Genomic DNA, 22,235 nt, shown 5'->3' on the forward strand with positions numbered 1-22,235 from the left:
CTTAAGAGACAAAACTTAATTTCTTTTCCACGGAGTATAAACGCATTGCTCCTGAAACCTGGCCGCCACTGCTGCTTGAGTAACATTCCATGGCCATCTGTTAATTCCGGCAATTCTGGATGATAAATGGGATGAACCTCTCTCATCTGAAACTGAGACACCGATCTGGGACTTTTCTCATGTAGTATTCCTCTATAAGCTATTATTGTCGTAACATTAGCAAAAACCTGTTCTGGGCCTAGTTCACTAATATATCCGCTCAATCTCTAATGTAATTCAAAATTTGACGTGCTTCCACTTCAAAACGCTGTTGCCAAAGACCAAATACATTTGCACACATATGTTTAAGGGCATGCTGCTGTATGAAGGGCTCAAAATATCTGATAGTCTCTCAGACATCCTCTACACTATAAATAGGATTACGGGCCCACTTGGCATCCTGATTGGCTATTACCTGTTTCTCATCATCTCCCACATCAGATGGCACTAATGGTCCCATAGGTCCTTAAATTTCTTCCAATTCCAATCCTCAAATCCATGTACCAGTGTCCCACTACTTATTAATGTCAGAGGATGAAAAACTATAGTGGGAGAAGCAATAGAAGTAACATGCACTATCGTCACTAATTTTAGTGTCGCAGGAGAAAGAGCTAGCGAGAGGGACACTGAAACAAGAGGTGTGGCAGGGGTACTAACAGTCACATTTGCCACAGACGGCAAAGAAACAGAAGGAAGAGGAGGAGGAGAAGGAGGAGGAGCCGAAGCCATAGTTGCTGGAGTAACAGCTGTAGACAGAGGGACGGAAACAGTGGAACCAACTGTAACGGGCAGCTGCGAGGACACTGAAACAGTGGGATATATTCTTTGTGGAGCATATGGAGGCGGGGGCCAAGTATCTAACAATTCTTCCACAAAAGTGTCATCTTCTTCCTGAAACACATATGATTTATCAATTTGTAATCAAAAACTTCTATCTTCATGTTCAACACCCTTTTCTTGTTTTTCCCTGTTATATGCTACAGCCTTCTGCGTCAATGTCTGCATTTTCCCTTTCCGAGCCTCTTTTTCTGCCTTCAATTGCTTCTGTCTAGCTGCTTTCTGCCATGTTCTGAGGGAATCAAACGTAGACTGCCTACTTTGTCTCTTAAACAGCTGTTTATTTGAAATTGCTACTGCAACTCGGCATTGTCCCTCGTATATTTATACCATAATGCACTAAACATAACAGGGCCAAGACCATGCTTCACTTACATATTGAAATTCGGAGTACCTTCTGGAGGTGCCGGATGAGCTTCATCCAATCGAGCATCAGCAAAACAACAGCGACAGCACAAAGAAAACAACTTACTGAATCTAGGCATGTTTCAAAAGAAAACAAGGGGTCTATTTATGCCTAGTAAACAATTGCATACGCTCTTATTAAAAAAACAGCCTTTGGATCCTACCAAATACAAACTAAAATGGTACCATATCCACAAAGAACCAAAACAAACTCCCCTGATATATGCAGGTCAAACAAATTTATTCTCCACTGCCGACTCTTCAGACCAAATGGTCAGATCCAAGGGTTTCGCCATTCAGGACTCCAGTCGGGATGACCACTGAGTGAGGTACCACCCGACGGGACAGAAGGGGCAGCTGCAAGTACCAGGAACTCTTCGTGCAGGGAACCCTGATCCGTCCGTCCGACCCGAAGATGATCTCGACCTCCCCCCCCCCCATCTGTCAAAGGGGATGGGTATCTCACCCCAAGGAGTCCCAGTTCGGGCACCAACTAAAGGAAGTGGCTGATTAGGGTCACTCGGATCACTCACAACCACCTCTCAGCCTTCCGTACAAATGAAGAGTCTGTCAGACAGTAGAGAATACAAACCAATATCAGTTTATTCAGAGCACTTTCACAGCAGAGCCCTGTCTGCCCAGTCGCTAGGAGTTCTGCAGAGGGACTGACATCAGCAAGCATAACAAATAAATGATGTACACTTCAAAACCAATGAAAGCACACCCACCATGGAATTTTCCAAGGAGATGCAGCTTAACAGTAAATTACAAGGGAGTAAGTTTCGATTCTGAGGCCAGGCATACATTATTTACTATCCAAGGTCACTCAGCCAATACCCACCACTAGACAAGTGGGAGAAGGCTTACATCTAAGGGAAGGTATGCGCTAATAAGAACAGTGCATTCATTAGTGTAGCAGAACTCAGGTCTGAAGAAACATAACGTAGAGAAGGCCATTTCTTGGAAATGGCAAAGGATTTGTTTCAATCGTGATACAAAGTGTCACCCTTACACAAAATGGCACAGCGAATGCTAACTTATGTGAAACAATGCTAAAGCATATTTTAACATCCCTACCCACCTAGGGTTGCTCCACCACTTAGGGTATACCTTGGGGATGGAGTGGATATCTCTCTCCTTGCCAACCAAGGAGCCTCATTTCAAGACCTCTGGAAACTCTTCCTATCACTACTTACTTCTGAATGTCCCAAATACCTTCAACTACTATGGCTTACCAAGCCACCATCAGAAGCACCATGAATTGAAACTATACCAACATAATCACACCAGATATACATAAAGGGATCCAAATTGGGATCGGGGATGGGGGGGAGGATCCTTTTTGGGTGTGAGGAAGAAGTTGGGGGAATTAATGTTTTATCCCACTTATAAGCTACCCTATATAGTTGGTAGGATTGTAAGATTCAAATACGTACTCTTACTTGTTCTGTTATTAAGTATTGTTTATGTCTTGTAAAATAAATAAAGGCATTTAAACAGAAAAAGGGGTGGACCACTGCATGGGCTTGGAGGTGGTTGCATACGAGGTGTGGGGATGTCCGCAGTTAGCCCCAAGATTCTGAAGGGGTGGGCTAAATAAAGAGGTATTGTTTTGCACCCTTTCCGATCCTGGGGATCATTGGCGGATGAGGAGATTTGGATGTTCGCAGAAGGGGACAGAGTGGATGGGTGCAGATCTTATGTTTGACTTGATGTTGGTGTGATTTATCATCTTATTGCATTTGGAGTGGGGGTTTGGATGGAGTTGGATGAGCAGGTTATTGTTATTGTTTCTGTGTATTTTGATATTGTCATCCTTCGTTTATTTGACGGCTCATCCAGCTATGAATCTCTGTCAAATCTCAATTAGAAAAAGTTGAAAAAAATGTCTATGCATCTTTAGGTAAGAAAGTAAAAAATTGTGAATGATTATATGTTAAACCTAGATAATATACTGGTCTCTTTTTAATTTCCGTAAAGTGTACTCTTCTTTTGTTGAGTTGAGATGGGGGAAATAATGCAAGTGAGCTCTAAAAGAAGAAATCAGTTAGGGAGAAATAATCTTTTTTCAGGCCATAACAAGTGGGATGTCACCTGTTCAAGAATTGGGGTAAATTAAGGAACGATAGATGTAAGCACGACTAACAACAAGGCTGGTGAAATGAAATCATATTTATACAGCTGGTTGCCCATAGGTTGTAGGCAGTAATATGCACTGCTCTTCGCTGCTTCGAGTAATGCAGATATGCTGTGCCATTATGCTGCACCTGTCATGGAGGTTATTTTTTATTCAACTTGAAATGTAATAGGATTAGAACCAGATAAAATGACCTTTGAAAAATGCACGAAGAGTGAGGAATTAGGCACCAACGTTACATTGAGAACCCTTCCTATAGGTTGACATTCACAGTATGTTTGCCAGTAATCCCCATCTTTCTGGTACATTTCTCCATTACATGCTTTCTCTTATAAACCGATGATCCACATCTTGTTTCACGCTTGCAGGATCGCTATATCATTATATTATAGTATTAAATTCAAGCCTTTCAGCTTAAAGTGTAGGTTTCATTGTCTTCAGTTATTCCCAGTAAATGCTGATTGAGGTTACAGGAGGTAACAGTATTATTATTTTCAACCAACAAAATAACACAATTATCACCTTTCTGTATAGAAACTCGAATTTAATATTTTCCTTATTTAAAATAGCTTCCTGATTTGCAAATCCACAGAAAGGCTGCCCCTTTATTCTTCCCATGTCTTATTGTTTAAATATACACCCTCCTACAAAGTAATTCTTAAAATGCATATTCTGGTTCACACTTGAAAATATTTGGCCTCTTCAATCACTGTGTTATGAAGGAAAATAGCAGAGGAAAGCTCATTTTTTTAAAAAAACTTCAGGATGAAAGATAAATGCAGTGCACATTACATTTACTATTTAGTTATTTAGTTTCTACATTCTCAAAGAGAGCAGATCACTTTCCAAAACTACAGGAGCATAAGGCAATAAAGGCCATATGTATCAAAATGTCAGCTAATCACAATTTGTGAATCACAAAATGCTATGTATGTGGGATTTGCTATTAATTTTGTGAATCCCACATATACCTTATTTGCGAATCGCAAATAAGGAATACCTTCCTATTCATTCCTATGGGCTACGAGGCCCATAGGAATGAATGGGAAGGCATTCTCAATTTTCGATTAGCAATTAGAGAATCGCAAATTGAGAATCTAATTTCAAGGGTGGCAGGGTGTCATAAGGACACCCTGTTGCACCCCTGAAATATGCATGTGTGCATGTGGCACACATAGATGCCCTAAGGACATATATGTGCGCCTCATGGCACTTTAAAAAATGCAAAATAGTGCATTTTGTAAGTGAAATCGCAATTTACCACCAACTTGAAGTTGGTGGTAATTATTGATTCTTTAAGGCCAAATCACACTTTCTTTTGTGCTTCTTACATTGCATTTAAGGAATCACAATTTGCAATTCCTTAAAAGCATTTGCAAAAAAAAGGAATTGCAAAATTTGTGATTCCCTATTTTGTGAGGGGTTTTTGTGTGCTACATTGAACACTGCTAATTTGCGATCTCAAACTCTGCGCATTTCAGTATTTGCAATCGCAAATTGGCTTCATACATATGGCCCTAAGTGTTGTGTAAGCCGGTGTTGCTGAGAATATATGACACCTTTACCATAGTGGATCTTCAATGAAGTTAAAGAGTAGGATGAGTAGGATCACTGAATGAGTTCCCAACCCTGTCTCGCCAGCCAGTCTCCCACGTACATGGTGCTCAGGATATTTTAGGCAAGCAGATTTGAGGATCATAGATCCATTTAAAAGGACTGTAAAAGTTCTGTTTATAATAGCAATGTAATGTGCAATGAAAACAAATTAAACAAACATACAATTATATCTCTAAACAAATTGATGTATTTAGTTTTTTAAGTTTTTGGCTTTTTCCCCTAGGCTGCCTGACTGAAGTTGATCCAAATATCTGACTCTAGAAGGAAGGGAGAAATGTGTGTCTATAGTAAAGAAAGTTTCATCCTGTATGGCGTTAAAACTGGACCTATCTTCATGTCCTTAACATTAATGCCAAAAACATAGATTAATATACGAACAATTGATGTTAAAAACACCAAGGTAGCGCATATTAATGATTTAGTTCCTCTTTTATTTAATGTTTTACTTAATCTTGCATTACCAAAGAGTGTTAGCTACTTCATCATGTTGCGTTTCTGTATTTTTTATGCATCTTATTGCGCTTGTATAGTGCATACTTTGAGTTGTGCCATGTGTTTATGAGAGGCTTCGATTGAGAGCACTAGCACTGAACCTGAAGGCAAAGCAAAGTACCTGTCAGTGGGTTGGCCTCGCTGCAGAGCAAACAGAACAATGGTCATGTATTCCAGTTGCAATTGAAATTCTGTGCAAATGTGTGTGAATGTGTTTACAAAGATGTCACAACATTTACAAGCAAAAGCAGAAGAAAATAAAAGTGCTTAAATGTGAGTGAGTGCAGTGTACGTTTGGAGGTAGTGAATAGATAGAGATGCAAGGAACTGCATTTGGAGGAGTGTGAATAAAGGAAGAAAGAGGTAAGGTTGAAGATATGCAGATGGACAAGATGTGCAGAGGCAAACACATCTAACATAAACTACACATAACTGAAAGCCAATACTCCTTCCACAGGCCTCAATAATATTTAATTCACAGTCTCAAAATGTCAGAATTGAATCATTTCCAATGTTAATTATTTATAACAGATAATTGTTGTTACTCATGTATCTTAACTAGTTAACAACTATTAACAAACAGTTGTTGTGTTATATATCTGGATGCAAAAACATCTCAGAGAGAAAACAAAATTTCAGTAGGGTGACATATTATCAAAAACACAACAATATACTTTACGTGTTCCCTTTTTAGAGCAAGCCCAATTTTTTCATTCTACTTAAAGACCTGTCTCCACATATTTCTATATTACTGCAGCAGCTGTGAGTACTTCCTGAAGCCTGATTATAGCATTATCTTCCAAAGCTGAAGCCTCATTCATTGCAAGGCACAGGGCAACCACACACTTTAAAGGGCCTGAAGTTGTCGCGCTGTACAAGATGCACATTACAGTTACTGTTGAACATATTAATGCAGTAAGATATGGGGCTGGGTTCATTGTGTTTAATTATTTCAAGACTATAATTCCCACTGCTCATTAAACCTTTCTTTCACACTAAATTAATTTGCTTTAAAATGTCTCATTTGCCAATCTTTAAAAACAAATTATCATGAGGAGGACCCCCCTCAGGCCCCATGTATTTTTATTAAGCTGGCTCGCTTCGCTCACTACATAAAAGTCAACCCCAACTTCTAGATCACACCACTTTCAAATGTCACCAGCCTCCACTGGACTTCAAACTAATGGGTTTGCCAACAGAAGGATTCCTGCTTGTTCATATGTCAAGGTCATCTCTTGGGCAAACCTAGAGGGTGTCAAGGACATTGTAACTAGCCGTCGGATCACAGATCTTCCCATGGTAAACTATAGGGAACATTTTCAAATGTTGTGAACTCGAAAACATTTTTGAAAATATTTTCATATTAAATATTCATGTAAATTAATTGTATACATTTTAAATGTAGAACAAAAGAAAAAATGACACTGCACTATTAACTTTATTTAAAACAAAATAATTTAGATATATTACATTAAATAAAAAAAGATTTTCTGTAATTTAAAAAAAATTCCCATCAAATTAAAGAAATATTATGCTTTAATAACTACTAAAGGTGAAAGATGATAATGTGAAGAAGAATCTCTAACAAGGAAGAAATCAGGAAGCATTAGAATTACAAGATAGCCTTACAGAAAGTCTAGGACAAGACCAGGAAATATGATGCTTTGCAGTGATTGATATTTTATTTTAAAGAGTTGGCACGGAAGCTGGAAAGCCATAAGCACACATATTTTGAGGCTTAAAAACACCAACACCATTAGTGCTCCTCTAAGACAGAGAGTTGGAGAGAGGGGTTGGAAGTGCTGAAAAGAGAGGCAGTATTTAGTCATATTGCAAATAACTCTTTTTCCAAGGAGCCTGTCTCAACAGAAAGAACATTTAGGGACACTTTTAGGCATTATTACAAAATATAATCCATGGAAGAGATCAATGTAAACCTCAAAACAAAGTCTTTATAATTTTTCATTACTGACATATCTTTCTGTTCAACAATTGGAGTATGTGACCAAAGTAAAACTATTGTATGTAAAAATTGAACAGAATAGTTCTATTTCTATGGTCCCCAAACACCTTCAAGCTGAGTTTTATCAAATTGTAACAACACAACAAGATGATGGACTGAGTGCTGAAACTTTTCAAACACTCACCCCAATCACAGATCTGGGTTTAATCCATTGTTCTTACGCTCACCATCCCACCCCAGTTTGGACCCAGTCATATGCAAATCAGTCTTAACCCTGCTCCCCATGGGAACAGTCCAGTCCGATGTGCCAGGCCAGGTCCTTCCTGGACCGAAAACAAATATCCTGGGACCGAGTTCGGGGTATCACCCCTCATCAGCCAGGCTAGCTACAATCCAGATTTTTTAGTTTTCTTTACAGTTTTTTTTATTTTTGCGACAACATCAACAGGGTGCTTCTAAGTAACCTGAAACTCTGCATCCGGTCTTCTATATAGCAACCATATCCACACAACCAACGCAACTGCTCTTGTCAGAGCCACACTAGTACCCAAAATATTGTCAAGTTTAGGGGAAAACTACCATCATTTAGATTAATTCAAAATGCAAGCCCCTAGTTTCAATTCGTTTAAAAGCCTTGGGTTTTGCTTTTTGATAATCGGCTGTGTTGTGCAGTTACGTTTCATGGCACATTTGTGTAAATATTGGAAAGACTGATTTAATGTTATCAAATTGCATCTCCCTATAAGGCATGCGGAAAATAAAGGATGTTTACTATGATTTAGTATCTATGCGTACTATTGCCTATTCAGGACACAATTGTGAAGATGCATGAAGGTACTATGGAATAACATGGAATTGACGTTTGTCATATAGCATAAGGGGACATATGATGGACATGCATTTTGAATGAATCTAAATGATGTTCCTTTTTCCCTAGTGCAATGTCATCAGATGATCAGTATTGATGTATGCCTACATTTCTTTATAATTACTTATTATATTATTGGTTTGCACTTTTTATGACATTTTTTTGATTTTGAGCACGCTATAAGATGGCCGCCACGATTCTGGCAATGGACTAACCGGAGGGCCGTCTTTTGTGTTTAACATTAACACGTGATGCACATGTTTGACTAAAATGGCTCAGTGACAAAGTGGTAACTGGCATTGAAAAAGGCTTAAGGCCGAAACACATCTGTTGGTGCAGGAGGATTGCACATTGAATTATTTTACTTTGAAGAATCCATGAGTGTGCAAGTTCTTGGCTGATTTAGAACATATTGCCACTGTGGATGTGTCTGTAGCGGCTCACCACCGCTGGGGCGGCACCTGGGACGTATGAAGCAGCGGCAGTGATCTGTGTTTTCGGAATATATATATATATATATGTGTACGCTCTGACTCCACCTCCATGTGAAGCACTCTCGGGCGGGTGCAAGTATTTGGCCGTGGACTCCGCAATTTATTATCGCTCTATTTCTTCGGTTGCAAATAAACTCTGCACTCACCGGGGCGCTTGAAAAACTTTAATCATCAGCCAACAGCAAACGCGTTTCGGCGATCTGCCTTCTTCGGTGTTAGTGACTCACCGGAAGAGGTCATGTTAAAAGGCATTTCATTTGTGCATCACAATCAAAAAGGGACAAACATTCTCATGTAAACATGAGCGCCATTTTGTAATATCATACATATCTGCAATTCATATGGAGACACTCAATTCATTATTAATAATAACATTCTTAGGCACCATAGTTTTCTACATTCATGTACACAATCCACTGAATAAATGATTTACATATAGAACAATTCTCAGTGTTACGAACACCCTTTCTAGCTGTGTATCGGCCCAAAATGAAGTAAATGCCATGGTGTTTCTATTAATCTTGCTGTGGATCGGCAAAGGTCCCTTCTTACAAACCTCTTGTTAATGCACTAAAATGCCATTTAGTATTTGTACAAGATAAAGAAGCACATTCAGATCCAGAGGGCTTCTACTCTTCACACTGTGTATCAGCTATTCAGTATTTATACAAGATTAGGAGACATATTCAGGTTCAGATGGCTCCTATTCTTCACGCTGTGTATCAGCCATAACCCCCATAGTATATGCTCAATTCACGCGCCTAAATGTGAGGCTAATTCCTCCCCACTGTTTAGTCCTCTTGGAAATTTGGTGAGCAAGTCTATGATGTAGTGTGACTCAAATCTATGTAATTTACGTATTCTGTCCCCTCCCCGAGTATTTACAGGGACAAAATCTAGGCCATAATACTGCAACTTATTTCTGGCAATTAAATGTTTCTCAGCAAAGTGACGTGCCACAGGATATGCTGCATCCTTTTTATCTATGGCTCTAACGTGTTCCAGTATTCTGATCTTTAGTTGGTGAATCGTACTTCCTATATAATGTAACCCGCAAGGGCACGTTAGGCAATACACTGCGTACGTTGAATTGCAGGTTTTGAACTTGGTTATTTTCCTACTTCACCCTGTATCAGGTATTTTGTAAGACAGGACACGCTTCCTTTTTGCACAGGCTTTACACCTACTGCAATGAAAAAACCCTTTCATATCCTTGAGGGTACCTACTTGCTGCGGTACTTTGTCCAAATGACTTCTAACCAGCATGTCTCGTAGTGACCTCAATAGTGGTGAAGAGATGGCCGTGCATTTATAATTATACTTCGAATTAAGAATGATTCTTGCTAGTACTGAACATATCCAAGTCATTAGGTTTAGATGTTTGGGTTGAATATGTAATTGAATATACTATTAATCAAAAAGGTCCACCTCGAAGAGGAACTGTGTATATCCAGTTGTTAATGGAATACACACAGTGTGTTAAAATACCCCTGACACACCAAAAGGGCCCTTGGTGTCATGCTTCATCATTGGGGTCTTCCCGCCCGGCTGCCGGATGGGGCAGTGCTGCGACAAGCGACTACGCTGGAGCACCTTTTAAATGTGGGTGCTATGTGAGTGAGTTGGACTGAGTGTCAGTAGGGTCAGGGGTGAAGTAATAAAGTGATGTTAAAAAATACCTGGCCTAGTGATAGAAAAAACTATTTAATAAACACTGGCTGGTATCAATAAAAATGTGGTGTCGGAAAGGTTAAGCGGGTTAATGGGCTTACTTTCCTGTGCGGGTCAACATGTTTCGGGGCGCCATGCCCCTTCGTCAGGACTGGGGTCAGATCCCCCTGTCACTCACTCATGTATTTCCACAGTAAAAAGTGTATGTACAAAAGAGTCTAGTGGTGATTCTATTATATCAATGTGTAAAGATATACATTTTATATTTATACACTTCCCTTGCTAATGCTAAGATACTGATGTAGTATGCCTGAAAGACAAGAGCACGGGGTTATTAAAGCGCGGATCCCACAGCGCTATCTACTAAAGTACACACAAGACCTAGGAACATAGAGCCCAATGTTCCCTCTAGACTCACAACAGTAGGAGGCCACCACCCGTGTGGCTCATGCGTGTCCTGTCAATACACGCAAAAAAGCCGCACCATCACCTTCTCGAATCAGACTACATGGGACCAACGCTCATTCACCAATTGCAACAGTCGCAACGTAGTTTACTTAATCACCTGCCCCTGTAAAAAAGAATATATAGGCATGACTAGCAGACCTGTAAAAATCCGCATGGGGGAACACCGCAGCAATGTACGCTGCAGAAAAACCACCACCAAAATGGCGACACACTTTGTGACTGAGGGACATAGCACCCATGATCTAAAATGGACGGTCATTGAGGCCTTCAAGAGTGACAAGGATCTTCTATCGAAGGAACAACGCTGGGTGTACTGGCTGGGTACACACCAGACCGGCCTGAATGAGGACATACCCTGGTCACAACTGAACTCCTGATCATTCTTAGTACCTGTTCATGGAAATTGCCATCAGCAATGATCAACCTCAGTAGTCAATACTGTTTATGCCTTTCCATAAACTGTTCCTAACAGCACGATGACCCTGCCCACACAGTTTTACCACACTTAAATGACTACAGTATATATGGACCTTGCTGGTATCCTTTGGTAATCCAACCATTTTTTAACTCCAACCATTGTGAATTGGGTCCCCTAAAGGTCCATCAATAGCACTATTATATGTCCGGTGCACCCATCGCTTTGTCTACCTCCAGACTATCGATCTACTACAACTGTCTGCTCCTTCCACACTCACGCAGCGCTACCCGCGTATGCGCGTTGATTCCACTCTCAACCGCGCATGCGCGAATTGAGCACACTACCGCACGCCTGCGTAGTTCTAGCAGCATACCGGCTGAACTACGAAAACGATCGTTTTAGCTCCCGCGCTTGCGCGATTGGTACACACTATCCCGCGCATGCGCGGTTCGAGCCACATACCGGCTGTACTACGAAAAAGATCATTTTAGCTCCCACGTCTCTCAGATTAATTTCTGGCAAACGGAATTAAAATCAGCCAGTTACAGGGGGCCATTACTATTGCAAAACCAGTCCTTTTACCACCATTTGGGATACCTGTGACTAGCCAACAATGGCCACCGTATTAACCTTACTTCAGGACTCTCCTACAGGCACACCTGTTAGCCATTAACCAATTAAGCAAAAAAAAAATTCAATTAACTCCAGTATATATAACACCCGCCCCACCTCCCATCCTCACAATCACGGAAGCCACGGACGGAGGAGGAAGCACATCGAGGCTGGGGGTTTAGTAAGTACGGCATAGCCGCATGGGGTAGACATTAGATTGGTGGCACACTTGGTTTTTAACCAGGTTTGTCTCTATAGTTACCTGCCATCAAACCACAGGGCTAGGAAACCATTTGTTTCCCTTCTTTTTTCTATCTCACCTACAGCTGGAACCCCATATACCCTCTTGTCCAGTGTTGGCTCATGGGGCAATGTTCCTCACCTACCCAAGTATGTATTTTAAGGATGAGTACATACCCTTTCTAACTAAACCTGTTGTACCATATCAATGACAAATGTGTGTGTTTAACTGAATGTGTGTCTCACTAAGTGAAGCTTTTCACAGATCCTAAGCACCAGATTATGGCTGTATGTTTGTTCTTTTTCCTCACAGGTAATTTAGTAGATAGCGCTGTGGGATCCGCGCTTTTTATAACCCCGTGCTCTTGTCTTTCAGGCATACTACATCAGTATCTTAGCATTAGCAAGGGAAGTGTATAAATATAAAATGTATATCTTTACACATTGATATAATAGAATCACCACTAGACTCTTTTGTACATACACTTTTTACTGTGGAAATACATGAGTGAGTGACAGGGGGATCTGACCCCGGTCCTGACGAAGGGGCATGGCCCCCCGAAACATGTTGACCTGCACAGGAAAGTAAGCCCATTAACCCGCTTAAACTTTCCGACACCACATTTTTATTGATACCAGCCAGTGTTTATTAAATAGTTTTTTCTATCACTAGGCCAGGTATTTTTTAACATCACTTTATTACTTCACCCCTGACCCTACTGACACTCACTCCAACTCACTCACATAGCACCCACATTTAAAAGGTGCTCCAGCGTAGTCGCTTGTCGCAGCACTGCCCCGTCCGGCAGCCGGGCGGGAAGACCCCAATGATGAAGCATGACACCAAGGGCCCTTTTGGTGTGTGAGGGGTATTTTAACACACTGTGTGTATTCCATTAACAACTGGATATACACAGTTCCTCTTCGAGGTGGACCTTTTTGATTAATAGTACTTTCGCAAGAGGAGGACGTGCCCACCTCGGTGCCACCCAGCACCACCTCTTCTCTCCCCTTTTTTGATTTCCTTACTATGTAATTGAAAAGACTGGTGCCCATCCAGGGCTTAATTTGTTTCCTTTCTTCTCTTTTGCATTACATGAATGTTTATTATTATTTGTGTATGGTAGCATTGGTAATAAGCCCATCCAGGGCTATGATTCTGATGCGATGTGCTACAAAGTATAACAATGAATGAAGAAATGACCCACTGAGTAATGGTGGACACCTTAACTGAAAGCAAGTCGGGAGTCCTTTGTTTATGTTAATGAAATATGATTATTTAAACCTGCCTCATGGCGGTGCCGGCCACTTTTGACAAAGGCGGCAGCCGAAATGAGTTTTGTTGTGTATTGCTGAACCCAAAATAAAATAAGCTTTGGGCTACGCTCATGTGAGTGCTGGTGCATTGTTTGTACTGCGAGCTGTGGTCTTGGAGACCAGCGCGGTGTCCGTCACTCCGCAACCCGATCGTGAGTGCAAGGGAACCAAAGGCGGAAAGTGAGCACGGCATATATATTGTATACTATTGAATGGCTTTTTAATAGTGGAATAGCATATGTTGGCACATTTATTATTTTGCACAGGTTTTATGCACTTTGATTATGCACAGTTTTGCACATTACCATAGACCTTAAATATTTTTTTACATTTAGGTTTTACAAATGCGTCATCTTCCATTGTGGTTTTAATTGTAACAGTGCTGCCAACAGATCAAATGTTTTAGATGCAAATTAACAAAAATTTATTTTTTCTTTTTGCCTTCTAAAATTTTAATTGTATTTTACAATTATTATGAAAATTAATCAAAGTCAGACATGTCATTATCAATTGAGAATTTATTAACAAAGTTGTGACATGCTATTTGAGCTGTAATGATTTTCTGGTTTTAATTCTCCTGATTTTATGAATGATTTTAAACATATCATTTGTAAACTGATTGTCAAGTGTTTTGTTAGGTCATACAGTATTTTACTGTATATCTTCTTTTAAACCTTGAACTTGCACTGTTTAAACATAATATTTTATCTATGTTCATGATGACGCTATTGATGGTAATAGGCATTTGCACTTTAAATTTGTAAAAAGCACACCAAAGCGCGTCATGTGATCAAGGGCCAGGGAGGCCCGAAATGCGTCATGGCTAGGTGCGGGGGTTTGAGCACTCAATAAACAAAATTGCACCTTGATTTTGGGTCCGCAGTCGTCTTTTAACAACGTTGTGGAGTTCGACTTTTCTGATATATATACACAATCAAAAAAGGTTACCCCATATGGAAGAGCCTCAACAGGTAGGTTGTACTCCGAACACTTATTCACGAAGGCTGCACACAGGAAAAGGCAAGAGCGTCATCTTAGATAAACTGCCAGACGCATTTCGACTCCTCTTGACCCTTGATCATTGGCGTTCACACGTGAAGACAGGACCAGCATGTGCAACTGAATTTATTCGCAGAAAACGCCCCAGTAAGCGTGACCACTTCTCTGACCTTGTGGTATTTGTAGTTGCTCATGATAATTCTCAAGTGAGTCCGTCGTGAAATTAACGTGGCCCCAGTGGGATGATGCTCAGTCTTGCTTTAAACATGCTGCATCCTACTTCTCTGTGATCAGTGGCGTAACGATAATTGAGGGGGGCCCCCTGCCAGGTATGTGGAGGGGCCACCTCCGAACTCTATTAGAAGCTCTCAGGCCGAAGTGCAGCGCTGAGGGGGCCCCCTTGAGCTTATTGGCCCCCCACACTGTGGGGGATGCGTGGGCCTGTGTTACGCCCCTGCCTGTGATAGACTACCTCTCTTTACGATGTCACCAAATGGCTTCACCTCGAGGATGCTGCTCTTGCAGCAGGGCTTATTCCACGGCCAGAGCAGACCGCTGCAATCTAATCAAAAAAGGTTACCCCATATGGAAGAGCCTCAACAGGTAGGTGGTACTCCAAACATTTATTCACGAAGGCTGCACACAGAAAAAGGAAAGAGTGTCATCTTAGATAAACGTCCAGACGCGTTTTGAGTCCTCTTGTCCCTTAATCATTGGTATTCACACGTGAAGACAGGACTGGCATGTGCAAGTGAATTTATTAGCAGAAAACGCCCAAGTGGGCATGGCCACTATTCGGGCCTTGCGGTATTTTTAGGTGCTTATGATAATTCTCCTGAAATTAACGTGACATTTAAGGATGGACTCACTTGAGAATTATCATTTTTTAGATGCTAATTTCTAAATATGCCTACATAGGTAGGACATGTGCAGAAAGAGGAAGAAAGGCACAGAAATAAGCAAGAGAAGTGCAGAAAGAGGCAACAGAAGTCCAGAAAGAGGAAGAAATGTACAAAAAGAAGCAAGAGAAGTGCAGAAAGAACCAACAGAGGTGGAGAAAGAGGCCTAGTTTGACTGTACCTTACAACAGACTCATACAAAGCAGCCTAATCACTAATACTTCTCCCAAGATGTAGTAAACCACACTGTTCTCTTGAAGTTTCACTCTTAATCGAATGCTCAGAATGTTAGGCCTACCTACCAAACTAAAAGCAGAAATCCTAAACACATCACTGTTGTAAGTTTGACCACGTTTGTGAAGGTATGGATGCGTGTCTCGACTTTTACCGAGTGACATCTTACATAAAGATAAACATAGAAATACTTGAATACCTGTGTTTCAAACAGCATACTCTGTAAATATGTGTACAAAACGGTGTATGTATTTCTGTCTGCTCATAATACAGGGCACATAGGTATTCAATAGTATATTTGACGGGTTCTATAACACCTATATACATAAGACATGTCTGCCTGTGAAACTGAATGACAGAGCAGAACTGAGAACATTTAACGACCTACAGAAGAAGCTACCAACTTTTTAAGCTACCATCTTCAGATGCATACCATGTGTGAGAATACATGTACGAGTAGACATATACCTCAGTCACAAGAGCACAGCGACCTTTAAACTTGACAGCTTGCATTTCCCATTTGAGTACAGAAAGAGGCGAGGATAGTACAGAAAGAAGCAAGAGAATTGCAGAAAGAAAGAAAAGAAGTGCAGAAAGAAAGTAGAGAGGTGCAGAAAGAGACAACAGGGGTGCAGAAAGAGGGAAGAAGGGTAGAGAAAGAGGCAAGGGGCTGCAGAAAGAAGAAAGAGAGCTGAGGAAACAAAATAAAGAAGTGCAGAAAGAAGGAACAGAGAAGCAGAAAGAGGCAAGAGTGGTGCAGAAAGAGAGAAGAGGGGTGCAGAAAGAGGCATGAGGGGTGCAGAAAGAAGCAAGAGGATTGCAGAAAGCAACGAGCAGTGCAGAACGAAGCAGGAGAGGTATAGAAAGAAATAAAAGAAATGCATAAAGAAGAAACAGAGGTGAAGAAAGAGACAAGAGGGGAGCAGAAAGAGAGAAAAAAGGGTGAAGAAAGAGGCACAAGGGTTGTAGAAAGAAGAGAAAGGGTACAGAGAAGTGCAGAAAGAAGCAACAGAGGTGCAGGAAAGAAGGATGAGGGGTAGAGAAAGAGGCAAGATAAGTGCAGAAAGAAGCAACAGAGATGCAAAAAGGGGTAACTGGGGTGGAGAAAGTGGCAAGAGGGGTGCAGAAAGAAGCAAGAGAGGTGCAGAAAGAAACAAGAGAGGTGCAGAAAGAATCAAGAGTAGTGCAGAAAGAAGCAACTGAGGTGCAGAAAGAGGCAAGAGAGGCCCAATAGGAGGGAAGAGGGGTGCAGAGAGAGGCATGAGTGTTGCAGAAAGAAGCACGAAATGTGCAAAAAGAAACAAAAGAAGTAACAGATGTGCAGAAAGGCAACAGCGGTGAAGAAAGAGGAAAGAGGAGTGGAGAAAGAGGCATGGGGTGCAGTAAGAAGCAAGAGAGCTGCAGAAAGAAACAAAAGAAGTGAATAAAGAAGGAACAGAGGTGCAGAAAGATGCAAGAGGGGTGCAGAAAGAGGGGTGCAGAAAGAGGCAAAAGGGGTACAGAAAGAAGTGAGTGGTGCAGAAAGAAACAAAAGAAGTGCAGAAAGAAGGAACAGAGTTGCAGAAAGAGGCAAGAGGGGTGCGGGAAAAGGGATATGAAAGAGTCACGAGGGGTGCAGAAAGAAGCATGAGAGGTTCAGAAAGAGGGAAGAGGGGTGGAGAAAGAGGCAAGAGGGATGCAGAAAGACACATAGGAAGTGCAGAAAATAACAAAAGAAGTGTAGAAAGAAGGAACATAGGTGCAGAAAGGGGCAAGATGAATGCTGAAAGAGAATAGGGGTGCAGAAAGAGGCACATGGGGTGCAGAAAGAAACAAGAAAAGTACAGAAAGATGCAAGATAAGTGCAGAAAGAAGCAACAGAGATGCATAAAGAGGGAAAAGGGGTGGATAAAGAGGCAAGAGAAGTGCTGAAAGCAGCAACAGACATGCAAAAAAGGAGAAGAGGGGTGGAGAACGAGCAAGAGGGGTACAGAAAGAAGCAAGAGTGGTGCAGAAAGAAACAAAAGAAGTGCAGAAAGAAGGTACAGAGGTGCAGAAAGAGGCAGGGGGGATGCAGAAAGAGGCAAGAGAGGTGCAGAAAGAGGCAAGAGGGATACACAAAGAAGCAAGTGGGATGCAGAAAGAAGCAAGTTGGATGCAGAAAGAAGCAAGTGGGATGCAGAAAGAGGCAAAAGAGGTGCAGAAAGTAGAAGAGGTGTGCAGAAAGAGGCAAGAGAATATCAGAAAAAGAAACATGGTACAGAAAGAAGCAAAAGAAATGCAGAAAGAGGCAAGAGAGGTGCAGAAAGAAGCACGAGTGGCTTGCACACCATTAGTATCAATTCAACACCCACATTTAGCAAATAGTAACAGATGACCATTCTAGGTTTACAAAGGACCTTCCATCACACTGTAACACTTGTTGTTGGATTGTTGGTAATGTTTGAGCCGTTTGAGCTATAAAAAAGGCTTTTTTTGTTCAAATCTGCAGATTAGGCAGCAGATGAAAGAATATGTGGCTAATGTGGAAAATGTATAATTGAGCGAAAGTCGGTGCAACCAAACAGTTGCATAATTCCAGTAGCCCTGCCCATACCTCTGACTAGGTCCAGAAGGGCTCCTCCGTGATTCCTTCTTTTTTTGTATCATTAAGTTCATAGTTTAGCTTCTGTGGAAATGAGGAAGACTAAACCTGAGGTTACCACTACACAACACAAACTACCATACCACATAATTACTCCCCATAACACATAATCCCACTCTACATAATTCCTATACACTAAATGCCACATACTTTTCTATCCACATAATGTCATTGCACAACATACCACATAATTCCACTACACACAAAATACATTCTCTCCCAAAACATTAGTAAAAAACCTTTACATTTACAATGGCACTAGCTCTAACTCTCCCAAATGCAAAACATACACATTGCAAATGCTTCTTTAACTAGTAGTCACGTTTGTAGAGTGGTGGAGAAAGTATGCTGGGCCTCCGACCAGCACTCAGGAATCCACTGCGTAGGACTTGCAGGAGGTACCAGGAGGGCTTTAAGGCCCCCAAAGCCCTTCAGGAATAAAGTGGACTTCATCCCCCAACCCGTAGTGTGCCAGCAGGCGTGTTTCCAGAGTGGTGGAGAAAGAGGGGCGTGGCCTCCTAAGACCTCTTGGCAATGCCACTGTGTGGGACTTACTGGAGGTAACATGAGGGGTACTCGGCCCCCAAGGACATCTTTGGGGGCCAACATCCCCTCCTATTATCTCCAGTAAGTCCCACACAACAGGATTGATAAGTTCTCATAGCAGGCCATGCACCCTTTGCCCACCACTCTGCAAACGCGCCTCCTGGCATGCTCTTAGTTAGGGGATGAAGTCCCCTTCACTTTTGGGGGTTCTTAGGGGTCAACTAGCCTACCTGTTACTTCCAGTAAGCCCCACACAGTGGGTTTGCTGAGAGGTGGACACAGGCCATGCCCCCTTTCTCCACCACTCTGCAAACGAAGCGCCTCCTGGCACGCTCCTGGTTGGGAGATGAAGTCCCCTTGCCTCCTGAGGGTCCCTGGGGGCCAACTAGCCCTCCTGTTATCTCTAGCAAGCCCCACTCAGCAACATTGCTGAGAGTGGTCCGAGGCCACGCCCCCTTTTTACACCACTCTGCAAACGCGCCTCCTGGTGCACTGCTGCACGGGGGATGAAGTCCACTTTAGTCCTGAGCTCCTCAGGACACAAGAGGACCTCATCGTCCCACCAGCAGTGAACCAAAAGGCGCGTATCCAGAGTGGTGTGAAAAGGGGCGTGGCCTCGGACCACCTCTCAGCAATCCCACTCCGTGGTGATTACTGGAGGTACCTGGTGGTCTAGTTGGCCCCTACGGACCCTTAGGATTGAAGGGGACTTAATCCCCCAACCCAGAACGCACCAGGAGGCGGGTTTGCATAGTGGTGCAGGGAGGGGGCGGGGCCTCCGGCGAGATACTGGCTTTTCTTTTTTTAAAATAATTTTAGAAGGGGGGCTGTGTGGCCCCCCTTCTTTTATTATATTTTGGGCCCTGGGGACCCCATCCCCCAGGGCTTGACCCATTTTTAAAACTTTTCTAAAAAGTAAATAGGAAAGGGACCTCATGCCCCCCTCCCGAGGCCGATTTCAGCCGCCGGGGACCACATCCTCCGGGCATGGCCACTTTAATTTAAAAAACTACCTTTAAAGGAGGGGGGCTGAGTGGCTCCGCGCCTGAGGCCATTATTGGCCCCTGGATCCCATCCCCTGGGGCATTGCCTCTTTTTTTATTTATATTTTTATTTATGTTACAGGAAGGGGGCCATGTGCCCCCCTTCCCTGGGCCACTTCTGGCCCCGGGGACCCCATTTCCCGGGCCTGGCATCATTGTTAGGGACCCCAATGACCCACAGTCCCAGCCTGCTCCCTGCCTCCTGCGGGAGCAGGCATTGCTTTTGGACAAGGGGAGCTGCTGACATGCAGCTCCCCTTGTCCAAAAGCAATTTCCTTCACTTCATGGAAGCGAGAGCAGGTTTCCTACTCTCGCTTCCATGAAGCGAAACAGAGTTTGCAATGACTCTGGGGTGGGCACCCCGGGACATTGCTGGTGCCGGCCCTGGGGGGTGGCGGCCCCCAGGGCCATGAAGGGCCCCAGGAGCGGGGGTTGCGCAGCCTCCCTCCCAACATTTACATAGCACTGGGGAGGTGGTGGTCCCCGGGGCCAGGGATCTGTAACAGACACCGTATTTCATTACTTAGTGCCCAAGGGAGGTAGTGGTCCCCGGGGCAGCATGGGGGGGAAGGAGCCCCGATGCATTTTTTTCATCAAGCCCCGGTGAGGGTCCGGTCCCTGGGGCTGCGGGGGCGCGTGCCCCCGCACATTATTGATAAAATCCCGGTGAGGTGGCGGTCCCCGGGGCTGCGGTGCCCCCATTGGCCCACTACATAAATCTGGTTTGCCCCTGTGACCTGGCCCACACAGGGGCTTAAAGCAAATGATGCGCGAACCTAGCGCGAATCCCGCAATTTTTCTATTTTTAAATGCGTTTTCTTCCCTGCCCCCTTTTCTTACTTTATAACCTTTTTTTTACCTTTTTCTTGTGACTCGATTACATTACCTACTGGCTATGTATATGAACAAGGCGGTTCTGCCACCGAAACGCGTCAAGCTAATCGTATGAAATAAATACAACTTTTCTTTGATCTTGATCCCACGGTGTCAGCGCCTGATTTCGTACGTAAGGATACAGGATAGGAAATTATGTATATATATATATATATATATATATTACCTACTGGCGGTCGCCAGTAGGTATATATAGTTAGGATTGATTTCCATAGGTAAATCGCAACATTCTATTTGGAATAACTTTGGCGCCGGTTGAGCAATCAGGCTGAATTTTTCAGCAACTTTGCCTCGCGGCTCTCCGCTCCTTCCCTGAAAGTTTGGGGGGGATTTGTCAAGCGAGGGTTGAGATAAAAGGGGGGTCCCAAAACATGTTTTCCCCATGTTAATTTCCATAGGGCGGTCTGTCGCAGTTTTAGCTCGAACGGCTGAATGGATTTGCACCAAACTTGGCAAAATTGTAGGGACTGGTAGCCCGATGTGCCTTTGCTATGTCTCAAGATATGTGCTCCAGAGGATTTTGAGTAATTTAGGTTTAAAAAAATGTATATATCTGTAAGCGCGCCCCGGAGCGCGTACCGGGGAGCGCTCCGGGCGCGCCACGCGACTTGCGCACGGCAAGCTGATTGGTTTTCGGGTGTCTGTAAACATTCGAAACAGTCAGTAGCGGCCGCCATCTTGTGTCTCGGTAGGATTGAGATACAAGAGGTGGCAAAAATCAAAGGGGGAAATGAGCAAAAGGGGGCAGGGTACACCCCCCCTGACCCCCTAGGTTTGATGTGGGGGCCATAAAAGGGTCCCGTGGGACAAAATTTTTTTTTTTTTGCGATTTTCGCGGGGGGAGCGCCCGGTACGCGCACCGGGGAGCATACCAGGGAGCGTACTTAGGTGAAAAATAGTGAAAATAATAGTGTAAAATAATCATTTTGAGTGATTACAGGTAGGGTAGCTCTGAAAAGAGCTTTTGGGTTCTGTGGCTGTTTTAGGTACCTACAAGTGTGTCCCACACACACCCACATGCACACAACCCCACACCCACACACCCACACACTCCCCACACACACTTCACACATGCACACTTCCACCCACAGTCAAACACCCCACACCCCCACATTGACACCTTACACATCCACACCCACACCCACATCCCACACACCCGCACTCAAACACACACCTCACCCCCCTTCCACCACACACACACACATGCACATACACACAAATATCTCACAGACACACCCCACACATCCCACACACACATCTTCCCCCCACACACACAGAGACAACTTACAGACACATCCACACATCTCATACATACATACACATCCTACACACATACCTCCCACACCCACACACACCCCACACACACCTCACACACCCACACTCCCACCTACACTCAAACACCCCACACACTCACAACCA

This window comes from Lissotriton helveticus, chromosome 2_1 (assembly GCF_964261635.1).
Source record: "Lissotriton helveticus chromosome 2_1, aLisHel1.1, whole genome shotgun sequence".
NCBI classification, from domain to species: domain Eukaryota; kingdom Metazoa; phylum Chordata; class Amphibia; order Caudata; family Salamandridae; genus Lissotriton; species Lissotriton helveticus.